Here is a 13,895-nt window from a genome sequence, read left to right on the forward strand (position 1 = left end):
GGAACGTGTTGGACTCATGGGGGGAACATGTACTATTCCCACTCCAGTCGTTGCAACAGTAGGGAAAGCATTGGAGTCAGGAGGGGTAAAATTTACTATTCACACCCCAGTCGGTTCAACAATAGGGAAAGCATTGGACTCAGGAGGGGTAAAATTTAACATTTCCACACCAGTCTGTGCAACAGTATGGAAAGCATTGGACTCAGCAGGGGAAACATTTACTATTCCCACTCCAGTCTGTGCAGCAGTAAGGAGAGTTCTTCATTTCAAACACATACCATATTTTAATACATGTATTAATTGAAGCATATTATAAAATATTAATTAAAAAATCATATATATATATATATATATATATATATATATATATATATATATATATATATATATACACACACATGGCGGTGGTCTAGGCATTCTGTGAATAAACCCTTTTTTTTTGCACTGAACCTGGGTCTGCCTTCTCGTCTTTGAAACTGGTGGCGTGACGTGTTGCGGATATATATATATATATATACATATTCACTTAAAAAACCATAGGTTTCACACACGTTATAGTTAGGAATTAGCATTTTAAAATCCTTGCAAATTCACTGAAAAAAACATAGGTTTCACACATGTTATAGTTAGCTGGACATTTCACTAGTAAAAAACCATTGAAATTCCCCCGTTATAGTTAGTTCAGCTAAATATAACTCACGCGACCGCAATCCACAATGGTTTTTTACGAGTGAAATGTCCAGCTAACTATAACATGTGTGAAACCTATGGTTTTTTCAGTGAATTTGCAAGGTTTTTAAAATGCTAATTCCTAATTATAACGTGTGTGAAACCTATGTTTTGTTAGTGAATTTGTAAGGTTTTTTAAATGCTAATTTATGTATGTATTATTATATTTTTTACATATTTATTTTACAATAAACTACCTATGTATATAGTTATAGATTGACTGTACCCTGTAATATGGAATGGCTCGTTTAAAATGTTTTTTTTTTTTTAAGGGTTTTTCACCGTGCGCACCCCGCGATTTTTTGAAAAAAAAATAAAATGTTTTTTTCACCCTTCGGGGTCCTTCAGGGACCCCCTGACAAAGGCTAGGGGGTCAGGAACTCTCTACCCTGCCCCCTTTTCACGTTCTCCACCTTTGTTTTTCACAGCCACACACAAAATGGCGTCCGACACTTCCTGATTTCAACCGATTCGAATGTTGACTGACATCTAACCACCAATCAGAATTACACTCGCGCACGGCACGGTGCGCGCACGGTGCGCGCCGATAGATATTTATGTACTTTTAACTGCAATTTTCTCAGAAACTACGGAACAGATTGACACCATATATGCAAAAGGCACATCCCTGACCTGAGGACTACCTCTTTGCCAAATTTCAAGTAATTCTGTTCAGCCGATCGGGCTGTACCTTCGACTAAAGGTCCTATGGGAAAATGCATGGGGAAAACATGTTTTGATCCCCCTTTTTTCTCAGCCCCCGCTTGACGAATCACCCCGAGACTTTCAGGGTAGGAGCTGAGCGGAGCGGGCCATTAGTTTTGAAAATTTCGCGAGGATTCATCAACCGGCGCCAAAGGTATTCAAAATAGAATTTTCAGATTTCCTATGGGAACTCGGTCCTAACTATAACTATCTACTGGCGACCGCCAGTAGATATTATATAAATTAATTAACCCATTCGATGCGAGTGACGGAGCGGTTCCGTAATGCGCGTCGGTTGCGCTGTGCGCATGACAGAACCGCTCCATCACGGCCCCGCTCGCGCACAGAACCTTCAGCACAGCGCGGTAATCCGCGCTGAAGGGGTTAAGCTATCTACATAATTGCATTTATTAAATAATAAATATTTTTTTTTAAATGCTGTTTATTATTTTATTAAATTACCAAGCTATATTCCCACATACCTAGCAGCGCAAATGTAAAATATATTGACGATAAAAAATTTCTAACACAATTACCATATTATTTAATAAATACAATAATTGATAGTCAATTATATTCAAAGAAACGTTATTTTGGCTATGAAGCCATAACGTACACGCAGTAAAACTTGATGGATAAAAACATGAGTATTACGTTAAAATGTAAACAATATATCAAGGCAGCAATTCATACAAGATACATAAAAAATGTACATCAATGGGTAAATAAAAAGATAAACAAATACAGGTAAAACGCTTACTACAGAGGATAAGTATAAAAACAGACACGTCAGGGAGAAATATAGCTTTCTAATAGTCAACTACATAGCACCCAAAAATGTGGCAACTGCAAGAGCAAATAATGTCCGACCATCAGATCTGAGTGTGCGGATAGGGTTGCTATCGCTTCTCGTACCAAGGTGTCTACAAAGAGGCGAAAGCCAGAATGTAAGACCACAGGCAGAAGTAGGACAAAAAGAAATACATGAGGGACAGTTTCCTTCATTAATAATAAATGAATAATTAAATTGTTGATTAATTATTATGTCAAAAACGTCCCACCCTATCCCCCTAAAAACACAACACACACCTAATATAAAATAAAAAAGTATATTCTTTTACTAGTTAACATAATTATTAATTGCATTTCTTTAAAACATATTTTATTGGGATTTTTGTAGTACTACTTGGGCAACTGCCCGACATATACCATAATGAGACAAGATACTGACAAGTTACCAAACCAACAATATCATTGGGTACATTTTGTATACAAATAAAATGAAGATGAAAAACAAAACTGTACACAGACATTCCCACCCCACCTCCACTGGCAAGCATGTGTGATTACAGATGTGCGTCTTAAAAAGAAGAACCCAATGTCATACATCATGGCCCAAACCTCTTGTGGATGCTGCTTTACAGGGGGTTTGCGAAGGAAGAGGAGAAAGGTCTGTGCCCCAGTATGTGGCACAACTCAACCTGATTTTCCTATGTTTTTTAGGGCAACCTCGTGCCTGGAAGACTGCTATCTCTGCATCGATACAGTTGTCTAGTTTCTTCCGCCATTTCCCTATTGTCGGTGGGGAAGTTCCCTTCCATAGCTGGGCAATATCATGTTTGGCAATTGTGAGTGCAAGGAAGAGTAAGTGTTGTTTATAATGGTTCCCGCCGATATCATCGGTGCTGTGGAGTAGGAACAATCTCGGGTCGAGTGGGAGATCATAAGATAGAACCTCTTTAAGGCAGGTTGAAACTTTGAGCCAAAAGGGCTGTATTGCAGAGCAGCTCCATACCGTGTGGAAGACTGACCCCTCCTCCCTGTCACAACGAAGGCACTGAGGAGATGCTATGTTCCCCATCCTCCAAAGAAGAAGGCATGTGTAATACATACAATGAACATATTTGAATTGGATAAGACGGTACCTGGAGGAAACAGCAGCACCCCGGGCACTAGCAATAGCCTCCTCCCAATCATCATCAGTGAGCTCTGGAATATCATCTTCCCATGCCTTCCTAGTCTTATGAAGGGTCGTGTTGGAGTGTGTAGTCAATGTTTGATATATTTGCTGAATTTTGTGTGCGCCCGAATCACCCATAAGAAGATGATCCTGTAAAGGGTGAAACTCTGGCAGATCATCTAAATTTGCAAGCAATGGGGTAAGAGCATGACGTAACTGGAGATACTCATAAAACTGGGATTTAGGAAGATGAAACACTTCTTGCAGTTGCGTGAAGGATTTTAGAGTAGTGCCCCTCATAATGTCCCCTAATGTAGAGATGCCAATTTGATCCCACTGACAGAACCCCTGCAGCGTGGCCACCTGGCGTACAAATGTTCCATGCCACAATGGTGTTGTCTGGGTCAGACGCCCATGCCACCCCATGCGCCGGACAGTATACCTCCACAGCCGAATTGTCGTTCTGCTGGCATGAGGGAGAGGATCCAGAGACTGTGCACTGTACAGCAGCCGAAGGAGGGGAACCCCCTCCACTGCCGTATGTTCAAGGTTCAAGGGCAAATGCCAAGTCTGTAAGTGTGCTATACCACCAGTCATTGATAACTAGGAGGTCAGAGGCCGCGTAATACGAGTACACATCTGCGACCGCTATGCTGCCGCAGTATGTAGATTGCACACAGGTCTAACGCCACCCTAACTGCACCCCCACCCCATACGAATTTGTTAAGTGTGGCCTTTATTTGTGCGAACCAAGACCTTGGTATATGATATGGGAAGTTTTGGAGTCGATAAAGCACACTGGGGAGTGAGACCATTTAAAAAAAAGCCAGGCACCCATATAATGTACGGGGCAGGTAGGACCATATGGATGTCTCTCCCCGGAGGCTGGCCAGGAGTGGGTTAAGATTGCACACACATGAAGTCATAGGGCAAGGGGAATAAATATTCAGAAATATTGGAAACCATTGGTAGCGTGTTGAAGCTGAGATGCCCATGTACCTCTGCCCTGTTGTCCGCATACTGGAAATAGTACCGATTTGGAAGGGTTAGTATGGAGTCCAGTGGTCTGACCAAAGAAACTGAGAAACTGGAAGATTCTCGGACCCAAGATCCAGGGATCCGTCATGAAAAATAAGATGTTGTCTGCGTATAAGGCAATACGATCTGATTGTGATCTTGGCCATTCAAAGCCGTGGAGCACCGGGTCTCGGCGAACCCAAACCGCCAGGGGCTCCACCGCCAAGGCGAATGAAAGCAGAGACAGAGGGCAGCACTGTCGCATGCCACGGATAATAGGAAAGAGGGGAGAGCAATGACCAGCAATACTCACTGAGGCGATGGGTTCTGTATACAATAGACGCATGTATGCCAGGAAGCGTGAGCCAAAATTGAATGTCTCCAAAAGCTGGAAAAAGTACTCCCAGCTTAGGGATTCGAAGGCCTTATCAATGTCTGCCAGGAGTATTGCCGCAGGGCGCCGCAGCTCTGGGGCCAATGTCATGGCATTATGGACCAGGCGAATATTATGACGAGTGGCTCAATTAGGCATGAAGCCGTATTGATCTAGGTGGATCAGATCTTGAATGTAGGTGCGCAGGTGATCTGCAAGGACTTTCCCAGTAATTTGGATTCAAAGGTATTCAGGGAAATAGGGCGGTATGAAGATAGATCTTCTGGCGGGCGACGGGGCTTTAAAAATATGACGATCTCGGCCTGACGCCAGTCCCTGAGTAATAGTTATCGCTCTAGAGCTTCGCATATGGTTTCCAGTAGGTGTGGGCCCAGCAAGGACATGTGAGAACAAAGAAATTCCATGGGGAAACCGTTGGGGCCGGGCCAGGTCACATCACCTTCAGTGCTGCCGTCAATTCGTCTACTGTGATGGGGGCATCTAGTTTGTCTCTTAACTGGTACAATAGTCCCAAAGGAACTCAGCTATGAGGTCCTCTGAGAGCTTCTCCCTCTGGGTGTATAGTGTGGAGAAGTGATGTGCAAATTCCGTAATGACTTCTGCGGGGGATGAGCGTAAGACGCCATCACGACCTCTAAGGATCGGAACCGTGGCCGGGGCACGCTCGGATTGACAGAGCCTGTGTAACATATTGCTTGATTTTTCTCCTCACTGGAATATCCGGTGTTGAGACACCAACCAGATCTCTTTTGCGTTCCCCATAAGATGTTTGTGTACCTGTTGGTGCATGAGGGATAGATTACGCTGGAAGGTCGGGCTGAGAGCCTGCGTGTACGGAGCCTCAAGGGATGTGCACTGGGTTTCCAACTCCGTCCGCTGAGCGGAGTGTTTGCGTTTGTCATTCAACCTGTAGCTGATATCGACACCTCTAATAGTAGTTTTCAAGGCTTCCCAGAGGGCCTCTTTGGAGAGGGCAGAGCCAGTATTCAGGGTAAGATACTCCTGGATCGTAGTGTCCAGACACTCTTGATAGTCTGGATCTCAAAGATGCCATGGGGATATTCGTCACCGGAGGGGGTGCTTTTGGAAGTGTGAGAGGAGTGTCACCGTGACTGGGGAATGATCATACAGCCCTCTGGGATGATGGCAAACCTGGGAGAACCTATGGATGTAGTTGCATGGTGTGAACATGTTATCTAAACGAGACAAGGAACCATGAACATGTAGGTGTAGCCTATATCAGCAGGATGATATTCGCGCCATATATCAGCCCATCCCAATGCATTGGCCAGCGGTGACAAATTAGAGGTCATAGCGGGAGGATGTGTACCTGAACCCGGTCGCCTATCAAGCAGTGACATAGTGTCAATCCAATCACTTCCCAGGAGAGACAGGCCCTCTGGGAGATCACTCCACTGACAGGTGATGCACTCAACAATCGTGTTCACTAAAGGTGGAGGCATGTATTCACTACCTATGTTAATTTGTTCCCCATAGAGTGTGCCTGACCACAGGACATATCGACGCCCGGGATCCACCCAGTGTTTACTATGAATGAAGGGGACATGTACATGATTGAGGATAGCTGTTCCTCGGGAGCCCCTAGTGAAACCCGCGTGATAGACCTGCTGAAACCCAAACCTTGCCAAACAGAGAGCCTTGTTGCCCAAGAGATGAGTCTCTTGCAGGATAAGAATGTCAGCATTGTTTAGCTTGACAAAGGACAGCCCCCTGCTTGATTTTATTAGGCAGCACACGAATATTTCACGTTACTACAGTTAGGTCACCTACAGGAGGGGCAAATTGCTGTGTGGCCATGTGGGGATCTTGGGTCTAAAGATACTGGCCTACCTAATGAGGGCTGGAATGAGCGTCTGCATAGGAAGGAAAACTGAAAACAGAAAAACTTGAAACTCAATGAACCCCCTCCCTTTCCATCTCCCCAATACTGCAAAGAACTAGGAGCATCTGTCGTACTACGGAACACCCCAGGAGCCCAACTGGAGATCCCAGGGCTTCCAACATTCCCATAGAACATTAACATTGGTGTACAATTGTCTGGGTCAGGTCAGCCACAATGTACAATGTCCACCTCCACTTGGTGCAAAGTAGACGGAGTAGTTCCAACCAATGGACTTTCAGATATGAGCAAGAAAGAGGGTTCACAGGCTGTGGAGTGATCAGGATGCACGCTCAGGACTGGGGGAGCACCGGTCATACCCGGAGCGATATCATCTCTTTGATTTCGTCCTATGCAATCTGTTTCGCTGCCAGCCCCTGGAGGAGTCAGACTTAAGTGCCGGCGGTGAATGTGGTTTCAAATGGGCTCTTTCATCAGACCAGGCAACAACAGCTTCAGGCGAATCGAAAAAGTGGGTCTTAGAGTTATACACAACACGAAACCTGACAGGGTAAAGCAGCATGTCTGAGAGATTAAGATCCCGCAGTCTTCGTTTTGCCGCTGTGAAGGACTGTCTTAGCTGTTGAACTAGACGGGTATAATCTAGGAAAATCATTATAGGCTTTGAGTCGAAGATCATTTTATCCTTATATGTCCAAGCAAACTGTAGCACTGCTCCCCTGTCTGCGTAATTAAGTAGCTTGGTGATGACTGGCCTTGGAGTTTCCCTGAGGGGTGGGTTCCTCGTAAGTGCCAGTTGGGCCCTCTCGACTACAAAGCACATAGAGATTATATCGGCAGGCAGCAAATCTTTGAGCCATCGAGCTGCCCTCGCAACCCTCCGGGAAACCAACAAATTTAGAGATTATTGCACCTAGCGCGGCCTTCTGCGTCTTCTGCCCTGGATGCAAGTTCTTGAGAAATGACCGTCAGTTTATTGACGTGGTGCTGTAGGGTCGTCACATTATCCTCCACGGAGGCCATCTGTGTTTCAGCTTCTGCAATGCAATCAACGGTTTTCTTCAGGTCTTTGTGCACGAAGGAGACTTCGGTGCCAACTGCGCCAATCTTGGCCTCAAGTGTGTCTCTGGCATCTGTAATGGCCGCCAAGAGAACTGCATTATCTAGTACTGGTCCAGGCACGGATCCTCCACTCGCTGACGTAGCGTATTGGTCCAGTGTACTCTGTTTCGGACCTGCAGTGTGACCTGCAGTGCCCGGCTTGTCTTTTCCCATTGTGTTCTATGAATGAGGCACCTCACATGAGCCGGGGGGCACCTTTGAAGATTCTGCGTGGCACCTTAAGTCGTAATGAGACCCAAACGCCGCACTGAGGGATCCCCAGGGAGTGCGCTGCAAGCTAGTCCTTACGGAATCCCCCTACTGCCAGGTCACAAGCCGCACCAGGACTAGCCCAGCCACCTCCTCAGCCTGCAGCAGAGAGCCGAGCAGGTCCTCCTATTTGGACCTAGCTCACTGGACCACCAGCACGCCCCACGCCTCCAACCGCCCCCATGCTGCAAGGCCAACTTCTTCAATTGCGTAGTAATCAGTTATGGTTATGGTATGCAGGTCCTACATCTGCAGGGCACGTTATGGGGTCCCACCGCGTCTCCCCACTAATCAGCTCGAGGGTATTGCTTCACACCTCGGCCCCAGCAGTGCAGCCCCATCTCAGCAGCCTGATACATTCAATATGTTCTGGATGGGGCATAAAATCAGGTCACAATGGCTCACAAGTCACAAAATGGGTGTCAAGGTGCCTCTTGCATCCAGATTGAATCTTGAGCGTGTGGCCCAGGTCCGCCTTGTTCTCCGCAGCCACAGGGAACGTGCAATGAGCCCAAACTGCGATCAGAAGTGGGGCCGCTATGCCGCAGGCCCAAATGGCGAGTCCTCCGCGCCTGGTCCCCGTGTGCCTCACCCAGGAGAATACGCAGGCTCAGAGAGCGCCAAAGAGACCCCGCGAGCCCGGCGGGCCACATCAACCTGCCCCCACCGCAGGAGGCTCGGGACAACTATCCCCCACCCACCGGAGCCAGGACTAGAGCGAACCCCGCGGCCCCCGCAGCGAGCCTGAAAGGGCCATCAGGGCTCCCCCACGACCCGGACCACGGCCGAAGGCAAACGCAGCTGCCCAGCAACAGGCCCCGGTAGAGGTGAGAAGTCAGAGCAACCACCACACTCGCCCTAGCCCCCGCGTCTCCACTAGCCTCACCGCAGGCTCCGATCCACGGCTCAGGTCCCGGCTGCACCTCCTGGATCGGGTAGCAGGCTAGCATCTTCAGGCCCAGTCCCCATGGCACCCAGCACAGCTCCGGCGTCTTCCTCGATCTTGCACCGGAGAACAGCTTTTGGCATCACACCGGGTGCATCAGTTAGAGTAGTTGTCCTTAGGGCTACGGATGGGCTGCACCAAGTAGATTTTAGGAGAATTCATGGCGGATTAAAGAGGTGTTTTATGTAGTGACACCAGACTCCAAGTCTCTTGGAAGATACAAATATCAGATCCCTCAATAAGTTCATTAAAGTAAGGGAGGAGGAGTTCATTTTGTAAACCCGCAACATTCCACAATATAATCCCAAGTTTAGTGGAAGAAGAAATCACGTCCAATTTATCATTGGTCAATTGAAGCGGGTTTGGCTGCGCTTGCGAGCCAGACGCTTCCGGATAAGCTAGAGGTTTACCTAACCCTGTCTCATATATCCTTTGATCAATCTCAGTGTAGTCGCTTAAGCCCCTGTTCCCATAATTACCCATGCATTATCTTGTATGTCTGTATTTAGTAAAGAGATATGTGGGTTCTACTTGGAGCTACAGGTAATGGTATTTGAAGCCATATTAAAAGAATGGGTGGTGTTTAGTCAGTCTACTTCTTCTAGGGATGTTCCTTGCTCCAGAGTGCCGATAGTCCCACCCCTGATGTGAAAATGAATGCTCCTAAATTGTATGGATGAAGCAGATGGGGGACAGGTTCTAAATTCTAGGGCAAGAAGATTCCCTGCCAGATCAGTAGAACATAGTGTAAGTTCAATATAATCGTGTGTTTGTGCTGGGGATGAGCATCTGCGAGTACAAATGATATCCTCTCGTATCAATGATCGACAGCCCCTTGTGTGTCAAATCCAATGTGCCATTTTATTTATTAGGGAGTCAGGTCTTTCGCGAGCAGCACTAGGATTATGTTTGTGAACTTTAGTCATAAGAATAGTTTGGCCCGATAGCTGGGGTACAGCGAATGGGTAGCGAGACTGCTGATGTAAATTAGCAGAAGTGTTTCTACCCAAGGATATACTATTAGAGGTTACTTGCTCTTGTCGCATTCTTGGAAGAAATATATTAGGGCGTTCTCTTGATGTATATGCCTGTGAGGTAATATGGCATCTTGGTACAGTAGTATTTCTATTATTGTTTAGTTTCTGACTTTTAGAGACTAAATTTGTAGGAGGTGTAACACAAGATTTAGTGAATCCGCTTGATTGAACCCTTTCAATTGGAAGTACCTTATCCAATGATTCCCTTTTTTGATTAAGATGAGACAGGTTGCTTGGTTGCTGCGGAAGAAGTGTAACCAAGGGTAATAATGTTTTAACCAATACAGTGAGATCTTCATTCATCTGTCTCATAGTTGTTAATTCCCCCTTGAATGAATCAATAGCCATGTTGATATCCTGCGGAACGGGAGACCGTAGATCTACACTGCCTGGCACATGTGGTTGTACTTGTACTGTACTTGTTAGTTCTATATCTATATTTGGGTTAGTATCAGGCATAGCTAACACAGCAAACCTGTTTAAACAAGGGACTGTGGGATAGGATACACACTCATCAGTACCGGTGGAAGAAACAGGGTTTTTGGTAGCCTCATCCTGTACACCTTTTGTTAAAACAACTAGTATGATACTGCCATTATCAAAATCTCCCTTTCAGGAATTTTTCTGAAACATTGTGGGGATGGTTACTGGCCGTGGCGGACTAACGTGGGTAGGAGAGGGATACCACTAGTACGGGGTAATAAGGGTTCTGAGGCTAGGATATCCTCACACTCAATGATAAGAGTGTCAATTCTATCAATGACACATTTACCAGCTGCATGCTTCTGGTTTTTCCTAGCCTTTTTTCCCTTACCAACCCCACTATTAATATTACTACCCGCCTCTATGCCTTCCATAGTTTTCTGTTTCCCCATGATCCAACAAAGATAGAGAGAGGCAGTTCCTAGATAACAACCCTGCAGCAGGGGGATAAGAAAAAAGTCACTAGTAGCCAACAACAGTGACAGAAGAAAAAACAAGTTCAAGGCGTAAACTTCCAGCACAATAGGACTTTGCAAGCAAATTACAGTGAATTCAAAGGGCACCTGATCAGGAGGGAATTTAACACAGTGCCTTATCCAGATGGAATATGGCCATGATGGCAACACTCAATCCAACTTGAAAAAGGGGTGGCGCAGCCCTGCCTCTTCCTGGCAATGACGGGCAAGGACAGGCCTGCCCTTGGCCCAGTCTTTGCCCGGGAGCTGCCTACGCACGTCTCGCGCTGCGGGATGGCAGCAGTGCTTATGTGGCATCTCAAGCGCTGAGGTGACGTTGGTGCGCCGGCCCGGGGCTGCTGGGTAATGGAGTCCTTTGAGTGTAGCGAAAGCCGTTCCCCTCACGGCCGTGTCATTGTCAGGAAAGCCGTTCCCCTCACGGCAATAAGGACTGCTGCAATGCCGTTTCCCTCACGGCAGGTAAAAGCGCGTGGTGTATTCATTATGTTACTGTGTGAGTATTTGCACAAATACTTTACAGATCGCCTCTTTAGATAAACCTGACTGCTCTGCGCAAAGCTACCAGAGGGAAAGCACAGGTTATCTTTTAGCATGTATCTTGCGCACCCTGACTAGAGTGGTGGTTCCTGCCTGGCCTGGGTGCATACCTGAGCCAACCAGGAGTCTCATTTTTAGCAGTCTCTATATTTTAGCACAACATGCATTCTTGTATCCTATTTTAGACACAAAGAAACATTTCATGCTAAAAATAAAGTGCAACAAGAACGCGTGACACAAAAAGCATTAATTCGCATTCTGGTTATTTGTGTTGTTCCCGTGCACAAGCCCTACATTTATGCCATGAACAGTGCATATTTATTCAATGTTGCTTAGTAGACTATTGTTTGGAATTTTACGTAACAAGGATAATGTGAAATTGAAGAAATTATGGGAGAACAAACCAGCATAAGGGAAATTTAGCTCATACAAACATAGCTTGGGTTGATGGGTTATTAGTCTTACTGACTTAAAATGATGTGGGTACTCTTACCTGAGAGCCTTAGAGAACAGATCATTGAATTAGCCCATGAAGGACATCGTGGCATTGTAGATACCAAAAGAACCCTGAGAAACTGACTGTGGTTCCCGTGCGTAGACAAATGAGTTGAGAGGCAACTAAAGAGTGTCATCTTTACAACTGCTTTTCACCCAAAGTGATGCAATAACCACTGACCATATCTGACCTTCCTACAAGGATTGGAAATGGTTGCAATTTATTTCTTTGGACCTATAGGAATCGGACATCATCTCATGGTAATCATCAATGAGTATTCATGTTTCCCTTTGGTAGAGGAGTTATCATCAATAGCCCATGACAAGGTTATTGTGCAGCAGAACAACATCTTTGAAGAATGGGGTATTCCCACCATTCTCAAATCTGGTAAGGAATTCAGAGAGTACCTAATCAGAATGAACATCAAGCATCAAAAGAGTACACCTCTGTTGTCCCAAGTCAGTGGTAATGTGAAGTGATTTATTGGTAGGCTCAAAAGAGTAAATCAGTGAGCACCAATTGAGGGGATTGAATAAAAGACGTGTCAAGCCCTCCATGCTTATCGGTCAACTCCCCACTCTCCAACTGGTAAAAGTCCAGCCACCTTGCTCTTTGGAAGAGCCATTGAAACCAAGCTGACTCAATGGACAGTCGACGGCTCCTTGAGTGCTGACAAGTTTCACGTCATGTCACCAACACTTCTAGAAAGTGCAAATTGAAGCCCTATGACAATCTGTGTCGGAGAGCCCAAGACTTATATTTAGACCTATTCAAGCAGAAGTGACAGCAGAAAACAGACACTCTGTTTGCTGTCGTTCCACTGAGCGTTGTGACGTGGAAAGGACACATGATGACTGCATATCGTCTTGGACAGCCCGTCATATGGGATACGTCACATTTCCCTAAGAATGAGGCTACCCCGACTGACAGTCCAGATCAAGCATCAGAACCTGTACCATTAGTGCATTAACAAAGTGAATCTCAACAGCTTCATGCTACTCAATTTGGCCGACTAATTTGAGTGCCTCGATGACTCATCGAAGAAATCAATTATAACTGTTGTTGTTACTTTTTATTTTACAAAGGGGGAGATGTAGTGTTGTGAGATTATGGGGCATATTCACAAGGAAGTTGCAGAGCTCAGCGTTAGCCTCCTTGGCTTAACGCCACGCTCCGCCACTTTTGAAACGCAGGGCTGCACCATATTTACAACAATACGGTGCAGTTTCCTCCTGCACTGGCGATAATTGAGCTGCCTTGCACTGACACAGGCACCCTTGCACCATAGTGCAAGGGTGCCTGTGTTGAGGGGAATGATTGTTTATGTGCAGGAAGGTATCCCTTCCTGCACATAAACAATCTGAAATTACTTTTTGAAACTTCTATGTGTACTGCCTTTTAATGATTCAATAATGTTTTGCTGTTTATATGTGTGCTGCACCTCGTAGCACACATAGGAACAGCAAAAATGAGGAGAAATATTGCATTTTACCTCGTTTCATCAGGGTAAAACCATGTTTTCCCTGGTCTTAATTTTGGCTCTGCCTCCTATTTACGCCATCCTTGTGAATAGGGTGCAGCGTTAAAATCAATGAGTGTTGCAGCGGAACGCACACCATAATACCCATTGCCCACCCCTTTCATGTTAAGTATAGCATGAATGGGGGCCTTATTCACAAGGTGGTGTTAAACCACGTTTAGCTGCTTTAAACCGCCTTGTGAATAAGGTGAAGCTCCTGTCGCCACCACGTCTGAAAAAGTGACATTCCTATGGTGACAGAGGCTTGTAAATAAGCTCCTATTTGTGGTAGCACCCTGGTGGCTATAGGCAGAATTAATAGAGGAAGTACGTAACTTGCTGGGAGGTGTAAGGTGTGGTTATT

Source organism: Triturus cristatus, chromosome 2_2, assembly GCF_964204655.1.
Source record: "Triturus cristatus chromosome 2_2, aTriCri1.1, whole genome shotgun sequence".
NCBI lineage: Eukaryota > Metazoa > Chordata > Amphibia > Caudata > Salamandridae > Triturus > Triturus cristatus.